Source organism: Ambystoma mexicanum, chromosome 8 (assembly GCF_040938575.1).
Source record: "Ambystoma mexicanum isolate Mex_15411 chromosome 8, UKY_AmexF1_1, whole genome shotgun sequence".
Taxonomy (NCBI): Eukaryota; Metazoa; Chordata; class Amphibia; order Caudata; family Ambystomatidae; genus Ambystoma; species Ambystoma mexicanum.
The window spans coordinates 312791557-312807486 of NC_090929.1; the positions used below are offsets into that span (position 1 = coordinate 312791557).

The window sequence follows — 15930 nt, forward strand, 5'->3', positions numbered from 1 at the left end:
AAGCATCTGCTCTTTTTTTCAGGATACTCGCCTCCTTCTGTAGTTCGGTATGAACTTCAAGTGATCGACCTGGAATGGATGCAGAGCCCCTTCTCTTATCCAAGATTAGTTTCTCGCCCAAATCTAGGATAACCAATGGAAGATTTGCTCTCTTGCATGTATGCCAGGCATGGGCCAATCGTGGCCCAATCGTGGCCCACAGTGGTTCCAGTCATTCAGGCCTACCAGACATACTGGCAACAGTAGTGTGGATTGGGACCAGACAGTCCCAACCCTCTTCCTGGACACTAGCACACGTGACATGCAGGAGCCCGCGAAATATATGGTTTTCGCCAGAGGCTGCATAATTCCCAGGTCTCATGACCTTGGGGAAGGCAAAAAGACAAAATGGCCAAAGGACAGAACTAAAGACTTCATGGCACAGCCATTTTCGGCACTGGTCACAGTCTGGGGTCAAACGCAGTAAACACGGTATGGTCCATAAAACCGAAGTAAAAATACTTTAAAGGTAAACTGCTGCCACCAGTTCATCCAATGCACACTTGTACAAAGCACCCAAAAAAGCCAGAGTACCATAAAACAAGAGGACCCCTATGCGCGGTACTTTAAGGTACTTGGCACATAGATAAAAAGTTACCAAGAAATGGTAACATTGTCAAAGACTAAAGGAAATGTAGTTTCCCAGTACTGACAGCCTGAAGGACGTCTCAGTTTCCCTATGACATATGAGCAAAACCCTAGATGAGTGCAGCTGAAGGCTGTGCTCCACTGGAAAAAGTCAGGTTAGGCAAGTCAAACAAAAGCAAAACGTTTGGGGGGTCCATAAATGGAGGGAAAATTGCACCTAAGGGAAATCTTTCCTAACACTTGGTCTCACTTAACATCTGAAAACAGGAAAGGGAGGGAGCCAGATTTATAGTCTCCGGCATGCTTCTTGACCATACCCAAACCCAGTCTCAGAAATATAGTTCCCAGGGCATTTCTGGATATCTTCCACGGTTATAATGCCTATCCCAGTTCCAGGGATACAGGGCACCATTGGTGGGTTCAGGGGTTCTCGCCCCAGGAATATTTGAAAATATTTGGTTAAAATCGAACATTCAACACAATTAAAAATTTGATAAACTGCCACAGTTTACATCGATTTTGTAGGGCAATGACGTGGGTTCCTACGAGTAAAGGAAGACGCCTGGTCCAATTCTGGTAAGTAACTTTAATGTCCATTGTAAGACATCAGGATAACTTCATGGGATCAAGTAAGACTAATACAAGACATACTCCACTGGCCATCCACACCCTCGATAGGCTCAGGTCTAATCGACTCCCTTAGAACACTCCAACCTCTACATTCTGACGTCACCACAAGCATTCACAGAAACATAAGACTACCACGCCCCTCCCTCCTTTAAACAATCTACACATTCACATCTGGCCAAACAGATGAGCTCCACAAAGACCAGGGAAAAAGGGAAACCTGCCATGAAACATAACCCCTCCACCCACTCATCCCAAAACAGAATGAACATGACCTGCATTATCACCCTACATAAAACACAATGACATCATAGCAACAGGGCAATAATATAAAAACCAACTACCCAACACCAGATCACCAAAAACAAAACTAGGCTAACGCTTTTGCATAAATGTGGAACCTACCACTCCGCTGGTAGTGCCAACCTAACAAATATTTGTGAATGAAACACAGATGCTACATCATCACTTTTCTTCACCCACCAACATATAAATAAATCAAAAAGGTATCTTGTTACCACCTTAATTGCAGCGCCTCACTGCACCCTAAAACTGCAACAGCAGTAAAACCAAGCTATGCAGCAACACAGACTCCAATCCTTAAGCAGACCAAAAAATAAAATAGCCCAAACTTGACTACCCTCATATCTGTCGTGTCCTGGAGAAGACACACCTAACGAAACAGCTGAGCTCCGTTATGCATGCCCTATCCAGATTGCCCTCGCTGCACACTTGCCATGCTTCAGGGTCATCCTGCCCATCCTCGTTCAGGTCCATGCTGCAAGGGTCTGCCACCCCCATTGCCCCTTTTTGCACTATAAAATGTCCAACTTTTCTTTTTCCCTTTTTGTCCCCCTTGTGTCTGTAGTTTATTCTCCGTTAGCCTTCGTGCAGCTCTCCCCTGCGATGCTCCCGGTGACAGTCCTCCTCACAGCAGCTCTCACACTACTTCCTTGCCTGTGTCCTGGACCTTCATGTACAATCTTCGTTGATTATTTTAGAGCATGCTCAGGCACCTCGTATCTCGACTAATGGCTTCCAACCCTCATTGCGTGATGCGTGCCGACGCACACACACCGCTCCATCAATGTCATCATTTCAAACGGGATTTCCATGGCGAATGAGCTCCTCTGTTCAATGGTTTGATCCACCAAGATGCTGCGTGACTTCTGTTGTCTTCAGACCATGCTTCGCTTGGGCCTGCGGCTCCTCATCATTGGTTCCTGCAGCAGTTGCTGCTCCATATTATCCGTGGCTACAGCTGTCATGAGATCCGGAACCACTTCACTCCTTCCCACCACTTCCTGCAGCCACGGTACACACGGATAACCATATTGGTCACTCCATGGCGCAAACGTAACACCTGTTGGGAGTGTCACTGGTCCTCTCACTCCAACCATCCATAACCTCTGCAAGCCTCTAACCGCATACGGCTGGTGTATCTACAGAAACCGTTCAACCCTCCACCAGCTCCTTCAAGACTGGCTGCCTAGTGGGGCACTTGGGTGTGGATGGATATCTTTGGGGGGGGCAATGGCTGTCCCTTTGGCAGCTCCTCCACCCCTCCCCCTAACCCACACCCCCCGCTGCAGCAGTCCACTCTTGTCCTCCTGCAAAAAGACCACCTCGTTGACAAAACTAGTTCCTACTAGTAACAGAATACGCTGGGTCCAGTTCTGTAAAGTAACTTTAAGGTCTGTTGTAACACATCAGGATAACTTCATGGGTACAGGTAAGAGTAAGACGTGACATATGCCACCCGCCATCCACACCCTTGCCAGGTTCAGGTCTAACTGACTCACTTAGAACACTGATTTAGACAGACATGGCATTCCACTCCGACACCTACATGCTAACATCACCCCATGTATCCACAGAAACATAATACTACCAAAAGTAACGCATGAAAAAATCAAATAGATGCAAGTCAACAACAGTGCAGAGGAGCATTTCCCAACTACTTTGTACAATACCTCTGCCCACAATATATGCTCGTATAAAAAGAATGTCACACTTGCTGTGCCCATACATGTCCATGGAGGCTGCACCAAGATATGCCAATATTAGCATATACTAAGTAACAAGAGAGAAGAGGGGGTCACGTGAATCAAACCATTGAGCAAATCAACAGGATAAATTGCTCTCAGTGCAGCAGCTCAGTGAGGGGATAGACCAGGTCAAAGAGAGTATAAAATCAAATAATCTTTAATGTACACATATCTAATAACATTACACATAGTGCTGAAATCACAATAAAAACAGCATAAAAACAAACAGCCAATAATGGACATCTCCAAGTAAAGTGCACATTAGTCTAGTAAGCATCCTGTAATATAAAGTGGACACAATGTGCAAAAAGTAATTCTGAAACATATTGCACAAAAGCACGGCTCCAATCTCAAATCAATGCCCAATATATATTCAAAAACAAAGTAATATAACCAGAGAAAAGCAGAAAAGAGAGAGAGAAAGAGAAAAGGAAAAAGTATAAAGAAAAATGAAAAGAGAATATATGTATGTAGATGGCAACGTCCAACGCAGGTGAAAGCAATCAATATTTCCTGCGAGGTTAATTGGTTGTCCCCAATACAAAGTAAATTTTACAGTAAACTGACAAGTTGGAAATGCATCCGTAATAACCAGAGCAGATGCAATACGTGTCTCCAATCTGACCACAATAGTCAACGACCAGTACCTGGTGCAGCTGCCAACAATCTCATGGGCTGCACTGGTATCTTACAATGGTAGTTTCGACGACTAGCAAAAGTTGTCTAAGCCATTTGTCTCTTTACCTAAAAAGAGAGAGAGAGGGCTTGACAGTCGTCTTCCTCAGGACAGGATAGAATTGGTAATCAATTTGTAAAAAACACATACAATTTCTTCACACATAATTTTTCAGAAGGCACTTATTAACAAATAATGATGGATGTCTTGATATTATTCCATGTACCCATTCTTCATGTGGTTCTTCCTTAGTTGGCGAGGATGACCAGTGTGTTCCATCATAGTTCAACTCAAAAAGAACACAGAAGAAGAGAAAAGGGAGTGTGAGACAATACATCTATAAGAATTAAAAACATAATTAAAAACATTCCTTGAGCTGATCTAGCAACCCCACAAAAAACTCCATACAAGCAATTTAGAAAGATATTCTTAATAATGATTAAGAAGTGTCCCCACGATCTGCTCTAAAAAAAAGTCAAGAATGGGGAGTCCTAAATAAATAGAAAAATGTCAAGTAACATATTGTCCCTGCACCCTTGCCGCGAATATACGATTACATTAATCCGACCAGGCAGTCGGGGAGAGGAAAGCCTAAATAAATCATGACGTTCACTACCATCCCAGTGGTAAAGAAACTAAACTGCAGAGTTGAGAGCATCCTAACAGTCCAATATATTACAATTCACAAATCCATACCTTGAAATCGAAGGAAAACACTCTTTCTGAGTGGATCCGAAGAGAAGAAATCAGAGAGAAAAGGGAATCTCTCTGTAATGAGACATCGAAGTCTTATGCGGGTGCAATACAGATCCAGATGTACTGGGGACGAGCCCCATCTCTTAGTATCCTAATGCAATCCCCATCCTTAAAGAAGTATGAAAAGGGAAGCAAGGGGATAATATCAAGAAGCCCCCAGAACAATTAACCAGCAAAAGGAGACCCAAGAAGTGCGAGCAAAAGAATGAAAAGAATAGCCCCGTTCTTACCTGCATCTGACTGCTGAGCGCATGACACGCCGAAAAAGATCTCTGGCAACCGCGTGATTACACAGCCCACTCCATGGAGTACTCCCGTGTATGTACGTTCCTCGGACAGCTCCAAAGTAAGGCGGAAGTCAAAGTAAAAACTGCTTTCACTTCCTCAAATACTGTATCATCACCACACGTGACTATATCAAATAGTCACGTGGGATTAGCTGGAAAGCCCAGTTCTTAAAGGGGCAGGACATGCCTAGCGTATTGCATGAAAAAAGAAAGTAAACAGATATCGATCGTACCTGCAGACTGCGGGGAACAGCAAGGAAACACCACCTCTCACTGCTCGGATTATTAATTGTAACAGTCCCAGCAGGCAGCAATTAGCCTCAAAATTATATGTAGATATAAGCACTAGAATGGCAGAAAGGTAAATATCTTTGCCCGATAATATAGGGTAGAGAGCAGTAGAAAAACGTTTGTCCTCATGTGTAATCCACATGCAGGGTCAGACTAGCGATGTGGATACTAGAATCCTGTCTAGATTACCATGAAAGTCACATAAATGACCCCAGTTACCTCAACTGATGGGGGAAAGACATAACCCCACGTGATCCACTAGCGGGGTCAAAGTAGCAATATTAATACTAGGCACTTGTCTAGATGGCCGAAAAAGTCACATAGGTGACCCCAATTACATGAACTGGTGGGGGAAAAAGACCCCATCACCCCATATGTATATCCTAGTGTCCTGATCAAGGAAGATATGTATCAAAAATCCTGTCATTAGAAAACTCAAATACCGCTAGAGAAGGCGCAAAAGGGACCGACAACTAAGTCCATGCTGGCATCAATGTAAAGTGCAGGTCAGTGGAGAGGCTATTGGAATGGTATGTAATAAATACTAGGCTATTCTCTGGGAATGGGTATATTTAGAAATGGTAAGAGCAATGCCAGCCTCTGAACCGGCCATCAAGTAATACAATGAAGCCATTCTTCTTGATGGTTTAATCCAGTGTGGTAACTGTCAGTTTGATTCATCCACCACTGTTCCCTTTGCGATAGTCTAGGTGCTGTATTGAGACGATCTGTCCCCAAAACTCGTTCCAGTGCCCACCATTTAAGATCGTCACAATTATGGCCTAGTTCCAAAAAGTGGGCCACTAGCGGGGCATTATTGGTATTAGTCCGGATTCTCGATTTATGTTAAGAGATTCTAGTTTGAATAGGTCTCGCTGTCTTACCTATATAAGATTTATTACATGGACAGATGATGAGATAAATCACATTGGACGAGTTACAAGTGGTATGTTGCTTAAGGGCCCATGCTCTACCATTGATGGATACTGTAGAGCAGGCTATAGTGGATTTACAGGCATTGCAGAACCCACATGGGAAATGTCCCACAATAGGTTGAAGACCCCATTGTGAAGATAACGTGGGTTGTCGAGGGGCAGGTTTCACTCGATCTGCTTGTGAAAGACAGTTTTTAAGGTTTTTGCTCTTTTTAAAAGCAAATAGCGGCCGTTCCAACTCGGGGTTGTTAAGTTGGAGAGGATGCCAATGTTTATGGACATTTTTTTTGATCTCCTTGTGGTAAGAGTTGAAAGTGGTTACGCATACAATGCGTTGATTAGTGACATCCGGTCTGTTCTGGCTAGTAAGTAATATATCCCGGTGTTGATGTCTGGCTCTTTTCCGTGCCTGTCTAAGTAAATAAGGGGGATACCCTCTGGCTGTTAATCTAGTTGTGATAATGCCAGCTTGAGTGGAATAATCACAAATGTATATACTAACATACTCCTGTTGCCTTCACCAGTACTAAATACCATGCCACAGTAAGAAATATATCCAGACTGCCGGCTCAAAGCGTAGGTCAGTCTAGCCACATAATACTCATGTTAGCTTCACCCTTGATGCCCAGCAAATAAATGTTATGCCACAGTAAGAAAATATGTCCAGACTGATAACATCATACTGAGCCAGTACCACATAGGAACACTCATCATGCTGCCTTCACCAGTTATGTTATGTTAGATTTACTTCTAAAGCGCACGGTCGCCCGAAGGCATCATGGCACTGGAGAGGGAGATTGTGTTAGTCCGGTATAGAGCCACATGGGAAACCCAGAAGAGCAAGTAGTTTTCAGCTCTCTTCTAAAGGCCAGATGATTAGACATTTTTCTCATTGGCTGTGGTAGGCCGTTCCATAGGTTGGCAGCGACTATGGAAAAGTTACGGCCACCTATCCTTGTATGGCAAAACCTCGGGACAGCAAGAAGATCAGCGATGAAGGAGCGAAGACACCGTTCAGGTTGATAGTGGAGGAATTTAGCCTGAAACAACTCCACCCCTTGACAACGACTGGCCTGATTAACTATGCACATAGCCTTAAATCTGATACGTTGGCTAACTGGCAACCAGTGGAAAGAGCGCAGCACCGGGGTAATGTGGACTCCATAAGGGGGTGCCAGTAGCCAACATAGCAGCTAGGTTCGGTATACGTTGCAACCGCTGTATGAGGCCAGACGGCTGGGCCAAATACAACGAGTTACAATAGTCCAGGTGAGCTAAGACCAACACCGCAACCACCAGAGGACGGAGCGGTTCAGGAATCATAGGCAGAACCCTCTTCAAGACCTTGAGTTGGTAGTGGCCTGCTTGACACACAGCAGCAACCTGATTTGCCATAGATAGAGAAGAGGAGAGGATGACCCCAAGATTTTTCACCTTGCCAACTGGGCAAGGGAGCGGACGAAGGGTGGAAGGCCAGAAGGCAGCGGCCCAAAGCGAAGGGTCAGGAGGGCACCCAACCATCAGCACCTCCGTCTTATCTCTGTTAAGCTTGAGCGAGCTGTGGTCCATCCAGTCACCCACGGCCCTCAAGCAGCTCTGGAGGCACGACGACACCTCAGTATGATCCCGGTCTAGCCAGATCAAAATCTGGGTGTCGTCGGCATAATTGTAGCAGTTGAGGCCATGGGCGCGGATGAGACACACCAATGCCCAGTTAAATAAAATCGGAGATAAAGACGAGCCCTGGGGAACACCACAAGTGAGATAGCAGGGCGATGAGGGGAAAGGAGGCATGGCAAGGGTCTGTGTCCGGTCCGCTAGGAAAGAAGTAAACCGGGCAAATACCTGGCCAGATATTCCTATCTGAGCCGGGCGTGATAACAGGATGGGGTGGTCGACAATGTCGAATGCCACTGATAGGTCTAATAAAATCAGGGCCCCATCCCCACCTGAGTCAACAAACCTGGACATATCATCCTGCACGTACACTAACACACTCTCCGTGCCTCTGCCCGGTATAAATCCCGCCTGTGCTGGGTTATAGACTTCAGAGGATTCAAGAAAAGAAGACAGAGGTGTAACGAAAGATTCCAAAAGTTTAGAAAGAAAAGGAAGCAGAGAGATGGGGCGGAAATTGGCGAGAACAGTAGGATCAAGTGTGGGTTTCATAAGAAGTGGGACGGCCCTGGCAGATTTAAGCTCAGGGGGCACAGTTCCTGATTGACAAGAGTCATTGACAGCCGCAGTAAGGGCTTTGAACAAGTCAGGTGTGATCTTTTTCATGATCTCCATAGGGATGGCATCATCCAAGGAGGACGATTCAATTTTTTGAATAGCCATTAATACTTCACCCTCTGTGAAAAGAGGGAAAGTCGACCACTTGGCAGAATTTTCAGAAGGAGTGCCAGGTGGCATCTTACTCGCATTAGCGGCAGATACTGCAAAAGATTTGGCAACGTTGGTCCGGATGACTTCTATTTTGTTAATTAAAAAAGGAGAAAGGTCATCACATAATTTTTGGGTAGGTTTAACCCTAGAAGTGACGGTTTCTGAGGAAGCAAGCGATTTAACAATAGAGAACAGCGTTTTGGGTTGACACAGCGCTGTTTCGATTTTATGGGGGGGGGAAGCTGCTTTGGCAGTTTTGATGTTGCCAGATAAGTGGAAAGACAGGCTCTAAGATTCCCTAAGTTGGGGGTCATACGTTTTGCGCCATTTACGCTCAGTCTGTCTCAGTTTCAGATGGGCAGCTTTAAGTAGATCTGAGAACCAAGGTTGACATGGTACTAATTTCAGAGGGGCAAAGCCATCCGCTGCCTCTTGAAATATCTGAGACAGCGATAGCAAAGATATAGGCCATAAGGAGCCACACTTAGAAATTATCTGGGCACTAAGATCTTTATATCGACCGAGCCCAACTATTTGGGCTTCTGTGTAGGTTTGGGAAAGGCACTAATGCACAGCATAGTGGTATGAACTGGCCATTAATGGTATCTGGTGCAAAATAGTGTGAGTACCTGGGAATATATCTAATAGCTGTGCCTGGCCAATGACGAATACTTATCTACAAGCCAAAAGGTTTGGCTTTGCCAATGCTAATTTTTAACAAGACTTAAGTGAAAGACATGCATAGCGCTTATAAATCAAGTGGCTGAGGCAGACCTGGTTAAGACATTTTTATTACACCAATGGAGGGTTTACAACTCTATTTAAGTCATTAACTCTCAGAACACTACTTTGAAAAAAACACTAGCAAGCACTTTGAGTGTAATGTTTGATGGTAAGGCTTAATTAAAGCAAGTGGAAAGAGTTCCTATGAGGAGGTGTTTTGGGTGGGGTTGGGAAGGAACTAGGTGGGAATGACCAGAGAGGTTAGCATTACCATGGGCAGTGAATGGGTGGTCAAATAACCAAACACCGTCAAGCTGTGTGTCCCACCTCCTATGCCATTTTCTCCCCATCTATTCTCCAGTGCAATCATTTTGGCTCATAGGTGCCGCAAGCGACATCTAATAGCCCAAACTAAAACGCAAAGACACAATACAAAAATACATGTCCTCCTCGTTGGTGTCCCTCCCTCCCACTACCCCAATCAGGGACCTGCTGCCTGTCCCAGCACACACCTATTAGCATTTGCACAGCAGTCATTCTCAGTTCACTCACACTCACCTGTGCATCCATACGGCATTCATACAGTCTCTCATTCACGCACTCACAAATATAAACCCTCACATATATGCACACAAACCTGCATTTTATTTTTATTTTCTTACCGGTCGTCCAACTTCAGAATTCAGTAGACTTAGCCTCACGTTGTCTGCTCCAATGAAGGCCCTCCGGCATAGAATACAAGAGGAACCAGGAAGCAGAGTGTGCTTCCTTGCCCCTGCATATGCACAGTGGAGCCCGAGCGCTCCCATCACGCTACCCCCCCCCCCCCATGCCCAGCATGTGCAGGGAAGTGCAAGCACGCCCACTCATTCACACATTCAACCTTTCAGAGCCCAGCCTGCGTCCCCAATGGACCATGCAAGGCCGGGGAAGCAAACCCCCTTTCCCCATCTATGATATGCATGGTCCATTGGACATAGACTGTGGGGTTCTACTGAACTCTCCAAGGGAAACCACCTTGCAGTTTATGAAGCTTGTGTATTTCTAGTCAAATCCGGGAGGAGATTCACTGGTGCACTGGCAGCCAGCAGTGGAGAGCTTCTCCCATAGAGAAAGGTCTTCTTCATGCATATGACCTTGAATAGAAAGGGTACAGTCTAATCTGTTGCATTCTTGGAGGGGAAGGCACTAGAGTTCTGGGAGTGTACGAGTGATGTGCTTGATGAAACATTCTACGGGGTGGAGAAAGGCTTTCAGCAGAAGCTTAAGGGCGTCACGTAATGTTTCAGTTTTGTTTTCTGAGGAAGCACAGTTCAAACCAGGCCGGTCTCCAATTCCTTATTGGCATGATCCAGTGACGGCGCGGGTCAAGGCCTCAAGCAGCATGTTGCTCTTGGGCCCCTTCTCACAATGCCTGCTACGCTTTAAATGAACGGTACCTGCGCTTCTCTGCAGTTCTGCCATACTTATAGTGCCAAGTAACTGGCAGTTCTAGCCAGAGTTGTTAAAGTGCGTTAGCGTTTGAATGGAAAAATACCAACATTTTTCATTGGGGTTTCTCTGCTCTTGGCGACATGGTGTTGTCACTTCAGGAAAGTCTTGTTTATTTTCAGCTGCACGGAATCCACACTTTTCATCCGGATTTCTATACAATGAATGGGGTTAGTATTCAAACTTCGCAGCAACTCTGCTATACTTTGAGTTAAGCAGCTTTGTGCAGCAGTAAGCAGATACTTTGGGTGGAAATGCAATTCATTAGTATTAAATGGAGCATCTCAAATGCTCCAGCACATACAACTTTGCAAAATGTCATAATATTGCAAATCAATGCAATCAATGCCCGAATGCATACGAAATAAATATAGAATTTAAAATTGGTAGCTCCCATCTAGGGGCATCCATTCCATCTAGGGGCATGCATTCCATCAAGGGGTACGGAGCGGCATTTAATAGCCAAGGAAGCCAGATGTCTATGCAGTCGCTCATAACCCTGCGGTAAAACGAACCCCGTAGTAAAACAATTGCCCATCTATAATGTGATGATGTTTACAGCCCACTGCCCCCTTTGCATGGCAGGATGTGTAGAATGGTGGCCTACGGACTATGGACAAAATATGAAAAATCTGAAGGGTCGAGTTACGAATTTAAAGGTGCGGAAAAAATGTTAGTGAAGTTACGGTAATTCAATTACTGCCAGTTTACCAATGTTTTAGACCAATTTCCAGCTTTGGGGGCCAGGTGGAAGAAAAACATCAAGCCCTTCAAAAAATACAGGATTTACTATGGGGGCGGAATTACAGCTGGTGGTAAATCCTCCTAACCCCTAAAGGAGTGCTCGGGACTCCAGGAACAGGGATCAACACTGCCATCCTGCCACTCGTAATCAGGGGGACTTTCTGCGACTGTGGCAGAAACAGTAAATTAGACTATTTCCACAGGAAATAACGCCAAGCATGGAATGAGACCCCAGGTTCCCTCACCACACAGCACCCTAAAAAGGAGAGAAAAAAAAATACCTGGCAGAGAAAATGCTGTATCCCCTGCTTTTGCGTCCTGAAAGTGGATTATGACTTCCATAATCGTGTGCTGTGGCGTCATAGCTGGAAGACACGGCATTTGGAAATACAAATAGTTGCTAATGGCATACATAACAACCACTCGCCCCGTTTTTAAAAACACTTGCATATGTGTCTAATATTGTGTTCATCAAACATTGCAATTCAGAAACGGAACGTCATCCTCCCTTTTCCATTGTTGATGATGTTGCTTGATTTCCCATTCACTTGTTGATTCAACACACAACTTGGAGACATTATGCTAACCTGCGCTCTCTACATGCTCCCCATTTCCAGGTTGGGGTACCCAACAGCATCTTCCACAATACATAAAAGCTCATATTGTTTGGCATCGGTAGAGATCATCGGGTGTAACTGAGCCAGAGACTTCATTTGGGTGTCCCAAGGGGTCGTAATTTGGTTAATTGAGGTGACTGGACGGAGCGTTAGTCAGGTGTTCTCCATGGAAAAATCTCCATTTGCTTGACACCTGCTCCTTCAATGGATTGTCTCCTGGACTCTCACAACAGAAAGGAAACTTAGATGAAAAGTTAACAAAACTTGTTGGCATGAATGCAAAAAGAAAAGCAAATCTGTCTGCTCTGGGGTTACCAAACTGGGTTCTGTCACACATGCAGCCCTGTAACAGCCACCATCCATGTGATCGACGATGTGCTTCAAGTTATCAATAAAAAGGACTCTTGCCTGCTAGTCATCCAGGACCAGTCACCTATGTTTGACATGGTCAACTTCACATGACCCACTCTCCTTTCACACAGGATGGGTTTCTCTGACACCTTCCTGCGAGGGTTTCCATCCTACCTGGCTGATCAGATGGTCTTCCTCAGCTTCCAAAAGCCGCCTAATCACCTGTGGAGTCCCTCAGGGTTCCGTTCTCTACCCGATCATCTTTAACCTTTATAGGACACCACTGGGCTCACTCCTAGACTGCCCCAACATCTTGATACACCAGTAAGTGGATGATACACAATTGTACCTAAAAGGTCAAGGACCTACAGGATATTGCTTGCCTTTACTTATGCCTTGCAATGATTCAAACCAAAATGACAAGTGGCCACTTAAGGCTGAACTCCACCAAGACTGAATTCGTACTCCTGGCCAACTGAAAATTGGCTGGCTGAAATGCCCCCACTCAGCAAAATCCCTAGGCTTCAGTGTGGATAGTAAGCCTTCATTCCAACAACACATCGCAAAAAAGGATCAAAGTATTTGGTATAAGACCCCTCTACTGTGCAAGATCAAGCCCTTCCTCCCACCTCAGGACTTCTAAACAGTGTTGCAAGCCCTGGTGATCTTGCATATCGACAGTGTAAATGCCCCCCTCGCAGGCACACCAATCCGTGGCTCACTTCAACACCGGTTCTCGGAAATATGACCACATCACCACCACCACTTTGCTCAAATGTCACTAGTTCCACCTCTTCTCTAGGATCTTTTTCAAAACCGTATACCTCACCTACAAGGCAAGTAACAAAGGTGGCACATGGCCATGTTGCAGTTAGGAACATCACTAGACTGCAAACTTAACTGGCTCACACGGACAAACCAAAGGAAAGAGGCCTTCTCGTGCTACAGTAATCTGAACTGCATCCCATAACAATCAGGACTGCTTGCTCCAAGTCTCCATTCAGTAAAAAAAAACCTGAAGACGGCTTATCCAGGGATGCCTTGCTGTAATGTGGATTTCGGCCATCTTGTGCCCTCCCCAACCCATATGTTGTATTGTGATAGTGCTTACCAATTTTGCTTGAGGACTGGTTACATTTTTGCTACAAATGTTTTTCTCTATGACCTGTTCAGTGCTATGAAAATATATAATAAAAAGGAATCTTTTTTCAAATATTCTAATAATTCTTGTTTTGTAACTGATTGAGAGAAATTAACAAGCTACTTGTTATGTATTCAGTAATCAGCCCCTACCTTGACCCACCCTCTTTAAAACTTTGTTTCACATATGAAGCAGGAGCAGCAGAATGGGACGAAACTAGCAGCTAGGGGCAGTTCAAGGCTGAAGCCCTATTTCGAAAAACATAGTATATTTACCTCAACAAATGCCACCGTGAACGCCTCTGCGCCTCGGAGTATTAGCATATAAAGAAAAAAAGAAAAACACCTACCTCCTCACCCCCTTCCGAAAATAGCTTACGTCACCATGCAATGGGTTTATGTTCCCTCACAGACCCTGCTCTGAATACAACGCACAAAGGCAGTTTTGTGCATGCAACTTGAATTTGTAAAATGCAGTGTGAACACAGATTAATATATGCCAACATGCTATATTCCTTCCAGGAGGTGCTTGTCAACTTCTGTAGCAATAGTAATAACATTGCACCGTTTGCCTTTTACCATGAGATCACCCAATCCCTTAGTTACAACAAGTCAAAAACTTGACACAAGGCCTGTTTACTCCTCCCTCTTCTCCCTCTCGCTGTTCTCTCTCCTTTCTAATCTACACCCCTCTATGGTGCTCTCAGCATCACCAATCTTCTCTAACTGCTTTTCTATCACCTATCCTATCCTTCTCACGAGGTCTCGAAGGAAGAAGTGCAAGAAGAACATCTGGTCTCCAATCCAGGGCTTCCCATCACAGACACCAACGCCAGTGCCTCCTCTAGACAGACTCTTACCGACATCCTCTTCGTCGTTCCCTCTCCCGACCTATGGACCTTACATATGGTCGGTGTTCCCTCTCCTTTCTCTTCAACTCCCATTAATAGTGACACAAGACGTGAGGTCCTCCTGGCATCCGCCCTGTCCTCCAAAAACATCATTATTGTCTACGTCATGGTCCAGGACACTCAGCCCAACCTCCTCCTCCTGGGTAGGCGTCTCCCATTGCTTATCAACTTCCTTGCTTCTCTTGCTACTCCATCTACTACCTCTCTGGCCCCTCAGCCACCTTCCCCCTCTACCTCTCTGGCTCCTCTGCCACACCCTTCCACCTCTGCTGCCTCCTTTGTGGCTCTCCCCTCTGCCTCCTCTCTGGGTCCTCTGCCACCTTCCTCTTCTACCGCTCCGGCTCCTCTGCCACCTGCCTTCTCCTCTGTTGCCTCCTCTCTGGCACCCTCCTCCCCTCTGGGCCATCTGCCCCCCTCCTTCTACCTCTGCCCCCTCTTGGGCCCTTCTGCCTCTTCCACTGGGCTGTACCCCACCCTGGAAGTCTTTCACAGTGGCAACCTGATCCACGTAGCTACTCTCAATGCTTGCTCTGTCAAACACTCCTCTGATATCTGCCACCTCCTCAAAGACATTGATCTGGATGTTCTCGCACTCACAGAGACTTGGTTCATGGCCAGCTCTGTCACAAGTTTTGACTCTCCTCCTTGAGGGCTACAAGTTCCTCGCCAAACCCAGGACCAACCGGCCTAGAGGTGGAGTGGACATGATCTTTCCTGAGTGGGTCCCTGCCTCTATTATTCCCACCCAGGCTAACTCCCCATTTGAATGCCTGATATGCAGGCTCTCCATCTCTCCTGTCCTCTCTGACTCTGACCACCATCTAGAGGCCACCTGGCCAGGTCGACCTCTTCCTCTCTGTTGGGCTGATCTCTCATCTCTCCTTGCCTCCATCGCTAAGCTGCTCTGTCTCTGGGATTTCAACATCCATTTGGACTCCTCTGACCACTCTGGGCCTTTCTGCAACCTTTGCGACTCTCTTTACCCCTTTATTCTTCCCTCTGGTCTGACGCACTCAGCCAGACACACTTTGTATGTTCTCATCTCCTCGGAGATCCCCCTCTCTAACCCTCTCACAGCTCCACTCTCCTGGACTGATCACACTCTGCTTTCCTCTCACCTGAAAATGTCTTTCCCCTTTCCTTTGCCACTGGATCTTTCCCCTCTCTTCGCAAGCACTCCCTTATGTGCCCCCTCTTGAAAAGCCTTCTGCTGATCCTTCCTGCCTGCCCATCTATCACCCGATCTCTATCAATCCTTTCCTGGGCAAACCCCTTGAGAAATTGTCCATCTCTCAGCTAAAGCTCCACACTGAATCTG

At 45.7% G+C, this 15930-nt stretch overlaps 1 protein-coding gene across 1 annotated transcript in view; it reads right to left on the reverse strand.

Moving 5' to 3' along the window:
• Positions 1–15930, reverse strand: part of LOC138471872 (dual specificity testis-specific protein kinase 2-like) — a 516102-nt gene that overhangs the window by 310562 nt on the left and 189610 nt on the right. The window lies entirely within an intron of this gene.